The sequence below is a fragment of the Hyla sarda genome, chromosome 4 (genome assembly GCF_029499605.1).
Source record: "Hyla sarda isolate aHylSar1 chromosome 4, aHylSar1.hap1, whole genome shotgun sequence".
Classification (NCBI taxonomy): Eukaryota; Metazoa; Chordata; class Amphibia; order Anura; family Hylidae; genus Hyla; species Hyla sarda.
The window spans coordinates 21661539-21676411 of NC_079192.1; the positions used below are offsets into that span (position 1 = coordinate 21661539).

The 14873-nt window shown below is 43.5% G+C and overlaps 2 non-coding genes across 2 annotated transcripts; both read left to right on the forward strand.

The window, feature by feature from the left end:
* Positions 1 to 937: 937 nt before the first annotated feature.
* TRNAT-AGU (transfer RNA threonine (anticodon AGU)) lies at positions 938 to 1011 on the forward strand. The gene has a single exon. It is a non-coding gene; the product is annotated as a tRNA-Thr (tRNA).
* Positions 1012 to 7737: 6726 nt separating this feature from the next.
* LOC130268149 (U8 small nucleolar RNA) lies at positions 7738 to 7872 on the forward strand. The gene has a single exon (XR_008843508.1). It is a non-coding gene; the product is annotated as a U8 small nucleolar RNA (small nucleolar RNA).
* The last annotated feature ends 7001 nt before the right edge of the window (positions 7873 to 14873 follow it).

A 14873-nucleotide genomic window follows, 5' to 3' on the forward strand; every position in this document is an offset into this window, starting at 1 on the left:
CTGTACTGATCCTGAGGTGTATCCTGTATTATACTCCAGAGCTGTACTCCCTATTCTGTTGGTGAGGTCATTGTGTACATACATTACATTACTTATCCTGTACTGATCCTGAGTTATATCCTGTATTATACTCCAGAGCTGTACTCACTATTCTGCTGGTGAGATCACTGTACATACATTACATTACTTATCCTGTACTGATCCTGAGTTATATCCTGTATTATACTCCAGAGCTGTACTCACTATTCTGCTGGTGAGGTCACTGTGTACATACATTACATTACTTATCCTGTACTGATCCTGAGTTATATCCTGTATTATACTCCAGAGCTGTACTCACTATTCTGCTGGTGAGGTCACTGTGTACATACATTACGTTATTCATCCTGTACTGATCCTGAGTTATATCCTGTCTCCAGAGCTGTACTCACTATTCTGCTGGTGGGGTCACTGTGTACATACATTACATTACTTATCCTGTACTGATCCTGAGTTATATCCTGTATTATACTCCAGAGCTGTACTCACTATTCTGCTGGTGGGGTCACTGTGTACATACATTACATTACTTATCCTGTACTGATCCTGAGTTATATCCTGTATTATACTCCAGAGCTGTACTCACTATTCTGCTGGTGGGGTCACTGTGTACATACATTACATTACTTATCCTGTACTGATCCTGAGTTATATCCTGTATTATACTCCAGAGCTGTACTCACTATTCTGCTGGTGAGGTCACTGTGTACATACATTACATTACTTATCCTGTACTGATCCTGAGTTATATCCTGTATTATACTCCAGAGCTGCACTCACATCACAGTACCCATAGCTCTAGGACCTACAGGGAAAGGTGGAGTCAGCTGCATGTTAGTAGTAGTTGTCCAGCAATAATACTGCAGAACATAAAGTTGTTGAGCTTAGTGCAGTAGGTGGCGCTGTGGCTTAGTTGGTTAAAGCGCCTGTCTAGTAAACAGGAGATCCTGAGTTCGAATCTCAGCAGTGCCTGAAGTTTATTTTTCTTTTGAAAATTGAATGAAATGTTTATATCTATTCTCCTTATATCCCAATTCATTTTCAGTAAGTCCTAGGTGGAGATTTATCCAAAATCTTATGAAGGCCTCCTTGGCTGCCATGTTAGGGGTCCTGTTACACTCTCCCTAGACAACGTTTACCAAACACCATGTCTGCAGCTGTTGCAAAACTTCATCTCCAAGCATGCCCGGACGTCCGAAGTACATTTTTGATTTTGTCCCTGAGAGAAACTAAGAATTTGACAAAAAAAAAAGTACCCTATTTTTCCCCATATATATATATATATATATATATATATATATATACACCCCTTAACGACATCGGACATAAATGTACGTCATGGTGCGGTGGGACTTAACGCACCATGACGTACATTTAAGTCATATACATGACTGCGAGCAAGTAAAAAAAAAATTTGAAAAATCCCCTCCCCCAATAAAATTGTAAATGGTCCCTTTTTCCCGTTTTACCCCCAAAAAGCGTAAAAAAATTCATTCATAAACATATCTGGTATCGCCATGTGCCTAAATGTCCGAACTATCAAAATAGTTCAGCAGTGTCAGCAGAGAGCACTGTGGTCATGACAGAAAAGAAATCCAAAAAGAAAAGAATTTCCTCTGTAGTAAACAGACGCTAATAAGTACTGGAAGGATTAAGATTTTTTAATAGAAGTAATTTACAAATCTGTTTAACTTTCTGGCACCAGTTTATTTAAAAAAAAAAAAAGTTTTCCACTGGAGTACCCCTTTAACCTGTTGGGGACAACGGGCGTATGGATACGCCCTTGCGTCCTGGTACTTAAGGACCAAGGGCATACCTGTACGCCTGTGGGAATTACGATCCCCGCCGCTAGCTGGACGGGGATCGGAACGGCATGCCTGCTGAAATCATTCACAGCGTTTCCGGGCTGATCGGGTCTCTGATGACCCGATAGCCCGTAAAATAGGGATGATCGGAGCTGTCAGAGACAGCCCTGATCATCCTAAAAGATAGGAGCGAGGTGGCAGGGGTGCCACCTCCTCCTATCCCCTGCGATTGGCCGATCAGGACTGATGGCCAATCGCAGGGCAGGGACAGGGGTGAACGTTAATTTCCCCCGCTCTGCCCACCCCTGGATGTCGGAGCAGAGCGGGGGAAGATGGCGGCGATGTGCGGGGGGCCTGTGGATGCAGCGGGGACTGCTGGTTACCTGGGTTCCGGCGGACCGAGGACCAGGGACTGGCGGCTGCAGGAAGCGGCAAGCAAGTGGAGGCAGCGGCGGTTTCCCAGATACTGCAGTGAAGATTGCCGTAAAGTGATCTTCACTGCTGTATCTAGGAGTTTCAAAACTAAAACTCCCAGCATGCCCAGACAGCCTTTGTAGTTTTTGACTGTCCAGGCATGTTGGGAGTTCTGCAACAGCTGGAAGCACCCTGTTTGGGGAAAATTGACGTACAGTATTTTTGGTGGATGAGGCAAGTGAATCCGGGTACACCCCTATGAAAATCCCTAATTCATGCCTCAAATGCGCATGGCGCTCTCACTTCAGAGCCCTGTCGTATTTCAAGGCAACAGTTTAGGGCCCCACATGGGGCATCTCCGTATTCGGGAGAAATTGAGCTACAGATTTTGGGGGCTTTTTCTCCTTTTACCCCTTATGAAAAGGTGAAGTTGGGGTCTACACCAGCCTGTTAGTGTAAAAAATTTTTTTACTCTAACATGCTGGTGTTTCCCCATTTTTTTCATTTTCATAAGAGGTAAAAGGAAATAAAGACCCCCAAAATTTGTAACACAATTTCTCCTGAGTACGGAAATACCCCATATGTGGGCGTAAAATGCTCTGCGGACGAACAACAAGGCTCAGGAGTGAGAGCGCACTATGTACATTTGAGGCCTAAACTAGTGTTTTGCATAGGGGTGTCTGCTGGTTACCGCGGTTCTGACATAAACGTAAAATAAATAAATACCCACATACGACCCCATTTTGGAAACTGCACCCCTCACGGAATATAACAAGGGATATAGTGAGCCTGAACACCCCACAGGTGTCTGACAGATTTTTGGAACAGTGGTCCGTGAAAATGAAGAATGTAATTTTTCATTTGCACAGCCCACTGTTACAAAGATCTGTCAAACGCCAGTGGGGTGTAAATACTCACTACACCCCTAGTAACGTTCCTTGAGGGGTGTAGTTTCCCAAATAGTGTGCCATGTGGGGTGTTTTTTGCTGTTCTGGCACCATAGGGGCTTCCTAAATGAGAAATGCCCCCCAAAAACCATTTCAGCAAAATTTGCTTTCCAAAAGCCAAATGCAGCTCCTTCCCTTCTGAGCCCTCTGGTGCACCCGCAGAACACTTTACATCCACATATGAGGTATTTCCTTACTCGAGAGAAATTGGGTTATACATTTTGGGGGGCTTTTTCTCGATTTGCCCCTTGTAAAAGAAAAAAATATGGGTCTACAAGAACATGTTAGTGTAAAAAAATGAAGATTTTTAATTTTCACCTCCACTTTGCTGCTATTCCTGTGAAACACCTAAAGGGTTAACAAACTATCTGAATGTCATTTTGAATACTTTGGGGGGTGCAGTTTTTATAATGGGGTCATTTATGGGGTATTTCTAACATAAAGATCCTCTAATTCCATGAAAAATTCTGATTTTGAAATTTACTTGAAAAATTGCTGCTATACTTTGAAGCCCTCTGGTGTCTTCCAAAAGTAAAAACATCTCAACTTTATGATGCAAATATAAAGTAGACATATTGTATATGTGGATCAATATATAATTTATTTGGAATATCTATTTTCCTTACAAGCAGAGAGCTTCAAATTTAGAAAAATTCAAAATTTTCAAATTTTTCATGAAATTTTTGCATTTTTTTCACCAAGAAATGATGCAAGTATCAGCAAAAATTTACCACTAACATAAAGTAGAATATGTCACGAAAAAACTATCTCGGAATCAGAATGAAAGGTAAAAGTATTCCAGAGTTATTAATGTTTAAAGTGACAGTGGTCAGATGTGCAAAAAATGCTCCCGTCCTTAGGGTCAAAATGGGCTCGGTCCCCAAGGGGTTAAGGCCAAAATGGGCTTGGTGCTTAAGGAGTTAAAACGAGGGGTGCCCATAAAACAAAAAATGTCCAGAAAATTTGCCAAATCCAGGATTAGGAGAGCAGAGCTGATTTCTTTATATATATATATGTAAAAAACGCCACCCCTGCCTATAGGTCGTGTGAGGTATTGCAGTTCATTTCCATTGAAGTGAATGGAGCCAAGTTGTAATACCACACACAACCTGATGATGGGGGGGGGGGGGGGTGGCGCTGTTTTGGGATAAAGTTAGCTCTGTTTTTCGATTTCTAGGTAAGGCTTAAAAACAGACTCTGTCTTCTAAAAATCAATAGCACCAAAAAAAAAAAAAGTTTATGCGCGCCGCATGGCGTTTTTTTTTTTGGGGGGGGGGCAAAAATACTGTGGCCAAATGTTAGCTGAGAGTCAGTAAGGAAAAACAAACACCAAGCACATGTGACATTTGTGTTTGTTTAACCCTTTAGTGGCGTTATTCGTTTTTCAAAATGGCAGCACGCTCTGGATACAGTGTTCGTTTTTATGGTGTTGTTTTCTGAAAATATTATTAAAGGGGTACTCCACTGCCCGAGCATCCGGAACATTTTGTTCTGATGCTGGGTGCGGGCTCTGGGGGAGTCGTGACGTCACGGCCACGCCCCTCGTGATGTCACGCAACGCCCCCTCAGTGCAAGTCTATGGGAGGGGGCGTGGCGACTGCAGTCGCCACGCCCCCTCCCATAGACTTGCACTGAGGGGGCGTTGCGTGACCTCACGAGGGGCGTGGCCGTGACCTCACGACCCCTGCAGCCGGCACCCAGCGTTCGGAACAAAACGTTCCGGACGCTCGGGCAGTGGAGTACCCCTTTAAAACGGAGGGGATATAAAAATGGCAAAAAAAAAAAAATGGCAATGCGCCAAGCGTTGTACCAGATATAAAACATGACCGCTGTCTTTTTGAAAACAGCGCCATACCTGTGCAGTGTCTGATATTGCAGCGAATAGTGCTAAGGTGCAATACCACGTACAACCTGTAAACAAGTGTGGAGCTGTTTTATGGAAGCAAGGCAGCCATGTTTTTCTAATCTTGCCAAATTCCTTTAGGCCCCGTTCACCCGGCGTAAAATTCTAAGCGGAATCCAGCAAAAAAAAAAAAAAGTCCATTCCAGCCTCCGCAGAAAGAATTGACATATCAGAATCTGCATTGCCATCTATGGAGATCGATATATCAATTCTGTCTGCAGAATCCGCAATGCCGTCTATGGAGACCACGCAATTCTGCATGGTCCTAGTGCTGGCTGCCTGTGGGATGTCTGGCTGGAAAATTTCGCAGCGTGAATGGGGGTTTAGGCCGTGATTACGCCCAACTTTTTTTTTTTTTTTTAAACTTTATTTTATTTTTTCTCCAAAAAATAAATAAATAAATAGTGTATTAATATAAGCGTTTCACCCCCTATAGCGTTTTATTCCGTGTTTTATTAAGTCAATTATTCATTAGTTTCGTTAAAGGGGTACTCCGGTGGGAAACATTTTTTTTTTAAATCAACTGGTGCCAGAAAGTTGAACAGATTTGTAAATGATTTCTATTAAAAAAATCTTAATCCTTCCAATACTTTTTAGCAGCTGTATGCTACAGAGGAAATTATTTTATTTTTGAATTTCTTTTTTTGTCTTGTCCACAGTGCTCTCTGCTGACACCTGATGTCCGTATCAGGAACTGTCCAGGGAAGGAGAAAATCCCCATTGCAAACCTATACTGCTCTGGACAGTTCCTGATACGGACATCAGGTGTCAGCAGAGAGCTCTGTGGTCAGGACATCACAGGAAATGCATTTCTTTTCTGGATTTCTCTTTAGTATACAGCCCCTAAAAAGTACTGGAAGGATTAAGATTTTTTAATAGAAGTGATATACAAATCTAACTTAACTTTCTGACACCAGTTGATAAAAAAAAAAAAAATTAAGTTTTCCACGGTAGTACCCCTTTAAGGCACAAATGGGCTGAGTTCTTAAGGGGTTAAAGGGGTACTCCGGTGGAAAACTTTTTTTTTTTAAATCAACTGGTGCCAGAAAGTTACACATATTTGTAAATTCCTTCTATTAAAAAATCTTTAGCCTTCCAGTACTTTTTAGCAGCTGTATGCTACAGAGGAAATTCTTTTCCTTAAAAAAAAAAAAAATGTTTGTCTTGTCCACAGTGCTCTCTGCTGACATCTGATGCCCGTATCAGGAACTGTCCAGAGCAGGAGAAAATCCCCATAGCAAGACAGTTCCTGATACGGGCATCAGGTGTCAGCAGAGAGCACTGTGGACAAGACAAAAAAGAAATTCAAAAAGAAAAGAATTTCCTCTGTAGCATACAGCTGCTAAAAAGTACTGGAAGGGTAAAGATTTTTTAATAGAAGTAATTTACAGATCTGTTTAACTTTCTGGCACCAGTTGATTAAAAAAAGAAATGTAAAAATAAAAATGTTTTCCACCGGAGTATCCCTTTAATTCATCAGACCCAAGGATTTCTATGGAATAAATGGAGGGGGGGGGGGGGGAAGTGGCAGAGAAAAAAAAAACTATTAAAATAAATATTGAAATATTAAATACACATGGTGCTCCCCCCCCCCCCTATCGAAGACTATGGGAGAAAAAACACTGAAATTATATATATATATATATATATGGAAATTGAATGCTAATTGGTTGCTATGGAGAAACCGATCGCTAATTTACTATGGAGTCACTTAGTCGCTGACAGCTCTTCCAATCGCCGCCATCGTTGTGCCGTCACGACTACACAGCGGTTGCTAAGGGCAACGCAAAAACAAAAATAATTGTGTCATTTGTTAGCAATTTCAAAACTACAACTCCCAGCATGCCCGGACTTGTAGTTTTGCAATGGAAAATGAGCCACAGGTTAAAGGGTTTCCCCCACCCACCGCAGCAAATTACCTTATACCAGTGTTTCCCAAACAGGGTGCCTCCAGCTGTTGCAAAACTACTACTTCCAGCATGCCCAGAGAGCCAGCTGGGAGTTTTAGTATTGCAACAGCTGGAGGCACCCTGGTTGGGAAACACCGTTCTATACTGTATGTCAGTGGTCTCCAACCTGCGGACCTCCAGATGTTGCAAAACTACAACTCCCAGCATGCCCGGACAGCCAACGGCTGTCCGGGCATGCTGGGAGTTGTAGTTTTGTAACATCTGGAGGTCCGCAGGTTGGAGACCTCTGCTGTATGTAATAAAACACCATTTATGACCGGTGCCCGTTTAAAAGATGGCCGCACGCCTTAGCGCCCAGGTTATTACGCCCTTCTCTAACATGGCCGCGTCTGCTCAATGACGTACACGCGCAGGAAACGCCGATCATCCGGAAGTGACACGCAAGTCGGATGTGACGTCTCGATTAACGCCGCGCGTCCAAACCTACATGCAAATCAGAGTCGCGCTGCACTTCGGGTAAAAGCCGTTTGTACAGTTAAATCTTCCAACAGATATCTCTATGTTCATAGAAACTGAATCCAGTTATGACGTGCGAGTCATGTGACCGCGCCGCGGAGGTTTCCTAGAGCCTGCGGACGCAATTTACGTCATAGTCTTCTCTCCCTAATGTCGGTAGATAGCGGGGGAGGTGCGGCGGGCGGCGGGAAGTGTAAGGGTTATCGTCAGTGAGGTTAATCCTTACCTGTTCCTCCTCAGGGAGAAACAGACATGATGAATGGAGGAGGCTGAATGTGTGATTACATCCATCTCCCGCACCGCCCTGAATGACAACTCGGGGTGCGTGACATTCTGAGACGACAGCTGACGATTATAGTAACATTGTTAATAATAGATAATTATATATGTATTATTTTGTAATGATTTATCTTTATCCATTGGGGGAAATTTATCAAAACCTGTCTAGAGGTAAAGTTGCTGAGTTGCCCATAATAACCAATCAGATCGCTTCATTCAATTTGCAGGGGCCTTGTTAAAAATGAAAGAAGCGATCTGATTGGTTGCTATGGGCAACTCAGCAACTTTTCCTCTGGACAGGTTTTGATAAATCTCCCCCATTGAGTACAAATGGTGTTTCCCATTTTGCACTTTCTTTGTTTTTTCTTAAAGGGGTAGTCCAGTGGTGAAAAACGTATCCCCTATCCTAAGGATAGGGGATAAGTTTGAGATCGCGGGGGGTCCGACCGCTGGGGCCCCGACCGCTGGGGCCCCCTGCGATCTCTCTGTACGTGGCCCCGGCTCTCGGACCAGATAGCGGGTGTCGACCCCCGCACGAAGCGGCGGCCGACACGCCCCCTCAATACATCTCCATGGCAGAGCCGGAGATTGCCGAAGGCAGCGCTTCGGCTCTGCCATAGAGTTGTATTGAGGGGGCGTGTCGGCCGCCGCCTCGTGCGGAGGTCGACACACCCCCTTCCCGCGGGCTGTCGGGGCTCCGTACAGGAGTTCGCAGGGGGCCCCAGCTGTCGGACCCCCCGCGATCTGCAACTTATCCCCTATCCTTAGGATAGGGGATAAATTGTTCACCACTGAGTCACCACTGGACTACTCCTTTAAAGGGGTAGTCCAGTGGTGAAAAACGTATCCCCTATCCTAAGGATAGGGGATAAGTTTGAGATCGCGGGGGGTCCGATAGCTGGGGCCCCCTGCGATCTCTCTGTATGGGGGCCAGATAGCGGGTGTCGACCCCCACACGAAGCGGCGGCCGACACGCCCTCAATACATCGCTATGGCAGAGCCGGAGATTGCCGAAGGCAGCGCATCGGCTCTGCCATAGAGTTGTATTGAGGGGGCATGTCGGCCGCCGCCGCTTCGTGCGGGGGTCGACACGCCCCCTTCGCGCGGGCTGTCGGGGCCCCGTACAGGAGATCTGCAACTTATCCCCTATCCTTAGGATAGGGGATAAGTTGTTCACTACTGGACTACTCCTTTAATTATCCAAAAATTATAACTCTTTGACTCCTTTAATTTTTGCACATAAAATTCCATATGATTGCTTATTTTTTGCGCCACCAATTCTACTTTGCAGTGACATCAATCATTATACCAAAATATGGACGGCAAAGCGGAAAAAAAAAATTCATTGTGTGACAAAATTGAACAAAAAATACCATTTTGTAACTTTTGGGGGCTTCCATTTTTGCACAGTACATTTTTCGATAAAAATAACACCTTATCTTTATTCTGTAGGTCCATACGGTTAAAATGATCCCCTATTTATATAGGTTTGATTTTGTCGGACCTCAAAAGAAAAAAAAAAATTATAACTACATGTACGAAAATTAATACGTTTAAAATTGTCATCTTCTGATCCTATAACTTTTTTTTTTAGTTTTCCGTGTACGGGGCGGTATGAGGACTCATTTTTTTGCACCGTCATCTGAAGTTTTTAGCGGTACCATTTTTGTAAAATTTTTTTGTATTGATTGGACTTTTTGATCGCTTTTTATTAATTTTTTCATTAAATAAAAAGTGACCAAAAATTTGCTATTTTGGACTTTGGAATTTTTTGGCGCGTACGCCATTGATCGTGCGGTTTAATTAAAGATATATTTTTCTAGTTAGGATATTTCCGCACGCGCCAATACCACATATGTTTATTTTTATTTACACAGTTTTTTTTTTATTCATGGGAAAAGGGGGGTGATTCTTACTTTTATTAGGGAAGGGGTTAAATGATCTTCATTAACTTATTTTTTTACACTTTTTTTTTTTGCAGTGTTATAGCTCCCCCTGGTGGCTATTTCACTGCACATACCAATCAAATACACAGATCTTTGCCATGCATTGACACGGCAAAGATCAGTGTAATCAGCGGTCGATTGCTCAAGTCTGGATCTCAGGCTTGGAGCAATCAATCGCCGATCGGACGCGACGGAGACAGGTGAGGGGGTCTCCACTCGCGTTCTAGCTGATCGGGATATCACGATTTCACCACGATAGTCCCGATCAGCCTGACTGAGCTGCCGGGAAGCTTTTACTTTAATTTTAGACGCGGCGATCAACTTGCGTTTAAAGGGTGAATAGCGCCGCACGCTATTAGCCCAGGGTCCTGGCTGTCATTAGCTGCTGGGACCGACCCGGTATGAACCCGCGTTTTATACCGGGTGCAGGGTGTACAGGTACGCCCTGCGTCCTTAAGAGGTTAAGTACAAATGGTGTTTCCTATTTTGCACTTTCTTTGTTTCTTCCTAATTTTCCAAAAGTCGTAAACTTTAACATTTCCACCCACAGACCCATATGAGTGCTTGTTTTTTTGCGCCACCAATTTTGCTTTGTAATCACATCAATCATTTCACCACAAAATCTACTAAAACCATAAAAAAAAAAAAAAAAAATTATTTTGTGGGACAAAATTGAAAAAAAAGAAAAAAAAATGTGTAATTTTAGCGGCTTCTGTTTCCACGTGGTGGTCTTATCGGTAAAAATGGCACCTTATCTTTATTCTGTAGGTCCATACAATTAAAGGGGTACTCTACTGCTCAGCGTCACACCCCCTCCCATAGACTTGCATTGAGGGGGCGGGGCTATGACATCACAATGCTCACAGTTTGTTCCAAGAGTACCCCTTTAAAATAATACCCAAATTATATAGGTTTATATATTGATTTACTTCTATAAAAAATTTATAACTTTGTGCACAAAAATTTGTATGTTTAACCCCTTGAGGACCGGGCCATTTTTCATTTTTGTATTTTAGTTTTTTTTTCCCTCTTCCCCTTCTAAAAATCATAACGCTTTCAGATTTTTGCCTTCAGACCCATATGAGGGCTTGTTTTTTGCGGCACCATTTTTACTTTGTAATTACATCAATCACTGGCGAAAAAAAAATATATATATATATCTATCTCTCTCTCTCTCTCTCTCTCTCTCTCTCTCTCTCTCTCTCTCTCTCTCTCTATATATATATATATATACATATTATATATATATTATTTGTGGGACGAAATTGAAAAAAAAAGCCCTAGCAACCATTTTGTAATTTTTAGCGTCTTCCATTTATCGGTTATGGTGTTAGCGGTGCTCTAGCCTGCCATGGCTGACTGTAGCTTCAGACCAACGATCAGACGGCGAGGAAGCACTGAGCGCTAATTTGTTATGATGGAGAAACTTAGTCGCTGGCATCTCTTACGATCGTCACCATCGTTGTGCCGTCACAACTACACAGCAGTTGCTAAGGGCAACGCAAAAAGAACAAAAATAATGCCACATTAGATTTGTTGTCCTCTAGCCACTGCAAAATTACAACTCTCAGCATGCTGGTAGTTGTAGTTTTGCAATGGCAAATGAGCCACAAGTTAAAGGGTTTCCCCACCCACCGCAGCATATTACCGTATACCAGTATTTCCCAACCAGGGTGCCTCCAGCTGTTGCAAAAACTACAATTCCCATTGGCATTCTGGGAGTTGTAGTTATTTTTTACTTAACGACGCAGGAAGTATATTTACGTCCTGCGCCGGCTCCCGCGATATGAAGCGGGGTCGCGCCGCGATCCCGCATCATACCGCGTTGGTCCCGGCGCTCATCAACGGCCGGGACCCGCGGCTAATACCACACATTGCCGATCGCGGCGATGTGCGGTATTAACCCTTTAGAAGTGGCGGTCAAAGCTGACAGCCGCTTCTAAAGTGAAAGTGAAAGTATCCCGGCTAGTCAGTCGGGCTGTTCAGGACCGCTGCAGTGAAATCGCGGCGTCCCGAACAGCTTACAGGACACCGGGAGGGACCTTACCTGCCTCCTCGGTGTCCGATCGACGAATGACTGCTCCGTGCCTGAGATCCAGGCAGGAGCAGTCAATACACGCCAGTGATCTGTGCAAGAGATCAGTGTGTGCAGTGTTATAGGTCCCTATGGGATAACAATGATCAGTATAAGAGATCAGTGTGTGCAGTGTTATAGGTCCCTATGGGATAATAATGATCAGTATAAGAGATCAGTGTGTGCAGTGTTATAGGTCCCTATGGGATAACAATGATCAGTATAAGAGATCAGTGTGTGCAGTGTTATAGGTCCCTATGGGATAATAATGATCAGTATAAGAGATCAGTGTGTGCAGTGTTATAGGTCCCTATGGGATAACAATGATCAGTATAAGAGATCAGTGTGTGCAGTGTTATAGGTCCCTATGGGATAATAATGATCAGTATAAGAGATCAGTGTGTGCAGTGTTATAGGTCCCTATGGGATAACAATGATCAGTATAAGAGATCAGTGTGTGCAGTGTTATAGGTCCCTATGGGATAATAATGATCAGTATAAGAGATCAGTGTGTGCAGTGTTATAGGTCCCTATGGGATAACAATGATCAGTATAAGAGATCAGTGTGTGCAGTGTTATAGGTCCCTATGGGAGCTATAACACTGCAAAAAAAAAAGTAAAAAAAAAGTGTTAATAAAGGTCATTTAACCCCTTCCCTAATAAAAGTTTGAATCACCCCCCTTTTCCCATAAAAAAAATAACACAGTGTAAAAAAGTAAAATAAATAAACATATGTGGTATCGCCACGTGCGTAAATGTCCGAACTATAAAAATATATCATTAATTAAACCGCACGGTCAATGGCGTACGCGCAAAAAAATTCCAAAGTCCAAAATAGCGTATTTTTGGTCACTTTTTATACCATTAAAAAATGAATAAAAAGTGATCAAAAAGTCAGGTCAAAATAAAAATCATACCGATAAAAACTTCAGATCACGGCACAAAAAAATGAGCCCTCATACCGCCCTGTACGTGGAAAAATAAAAAAGTTATAGGGGTCAGAAGATGACATTTTTAAATGTATCAATTTTCCTGCATGTAGTTATGATTTTTTCCAGAAGTGCGACAAAATCAAACCTATATAAGTAGGGGATCATTGTAATTGTACGGACCTACAGAATAATGATAAGGTGTCATTTTTACCGAAATATGCACTGCATAGAAACAGAAGCCCCCAAAAGTTACAAAATGGCGTTTTTTCTTCGATTTTGTCGCACAATGATTTTTTTTTCCATTTCGCCGTGAATTTTTGGGTAAAATGACTGATGTCACTGCAAAGTAGAATTGATGACACAAAAAATAAGCCAATATATGGATTTTTAGGTGGAAAATTGAAAGGGTTATGATTTTTAAAAGGTAAGGAGGAAAAAACGAAAGTGCAAAAACTGAAAAACCCTGAGTCCTTAAGGGGTTAAGAGCCGAGATATGTGTTCTCAAGTCACCCAAGTGCAAGTGTCCACACAAAAAAACGTTCACGAGGATGCAGTCCATCGCAAGACCTTCTCCGAAAGGAGAGAGGCCCCACTACAAACCCTTCGCCTCCGATTCAAAAGGCACCTGAAAGGTTCCAGGTTCCAATGTCCCCTTTTGCCGAAGCTACTCAGGGACTGAAACCCCGGGTGTTCCAGCATGGGCAGGGTACCGACCGTTTATGGCTATGCGAGCAGATACCTTGGCTGACGCCAAGGGAGATGCCGGGAGCATTTGTGGTCTCTTAGTAGCTTCGGCAAAAAGGGACATCGAACCTGGAACCTTGCAGGTACCTTTTGGTCCGGAGGCGAAGGGTAAGGTTTGTTGTGGGGGGGGGGGGGGGGGGCTCTCTCCTATCGGAGAAGGGCTTGTGATAGACCGCATCCTTTGCTTAGTTTTTTTCAGTGTAACACATTTTGCACTTTTTCTTGCACTTTGGGTGATTCGAGAACACGTTCCTTAAACACGCTCTTAAAGGGGTACTCCGGCACTAAGACATCTTGCGTGATCTTGCATGCAGCACCCCATTACAATCAGTCCCCGGAGCATGTTTGCTCCGGGTCTGATGACTGGCGATCACGGGGACGGTGCATTGTGACGTCACGCTCCGCCCCCTCAATGCCATTGCATTGTGACAGCTGTCACGCTCCCTCCCATAGGCTTACATTGAGGGGGCGGAGCCGTGACGTCACAATGCTCCGGCCCCGTGATCGCCAGTCATCAGACCTGGAGCGAGCATGCTCCGGGGACAGATTGTAACGGGGGGCTGCGTACAAGATCACGGGGGTCCCCAGCGGCGGGACCCCCGCGATCAGGCATCTTATCCCCTATCCTTTAAGAATACTTAGGGACTAAAAGTGCTCCTGACGAACAACCAGGCAAAAAACAAGTTGTCACCGAGGAGCCAGTAAAACCAGTAAAAGCCAGTAAAAAAGGGTGTCAGGGTCATGGCAGGGAGTTGAGGAACCTGATGGCCGCACACACCTCCCCTAGACCGTCAGGAGGGCCATCCAGAAGGGCTACCACACCCTGACCAATCCTAGTGACCAAAGGAAAAGAAAAGGTGGACACCGTAACACAAAAATAAGTAAACACCATTTCAGACCGATGCTCGTTTAAAAGATGGCCGAACGCCTTAGCTCCCAGGTAATAACACCCTTTTCTAATATGGCAACGTTTACTCAGTAACACAACGCAAGAAACTCTGATCCGGAAGTGACACACAAGCCGGATGTGACGTCCCAAAAAAACACTGCGCATCCAAACCTACATGCAATGTACAATGTGTTTATGTATGTATGTGTGTGTGTGTTTATGTATGTGTGTGTGTGTGTGTGTGTATGTGTGTGTTTATGTATGTATATATGTATGTGTGTGTATGTATGTGTGTGTGTGTTTATGTATGTATGTGTGTGTGTGTGTGTTTATGTATGTGTGTATGTGTGTGTGTATGTGTGTGTTTATGTATGTATATATGTATGTGTGTGTATGTATTTGTGTGTTTATGTATGTGTATTTATGTATGTATGTGTGTGTGTGTTTATGTATGTGTGTATGTGTGTGTATGTAT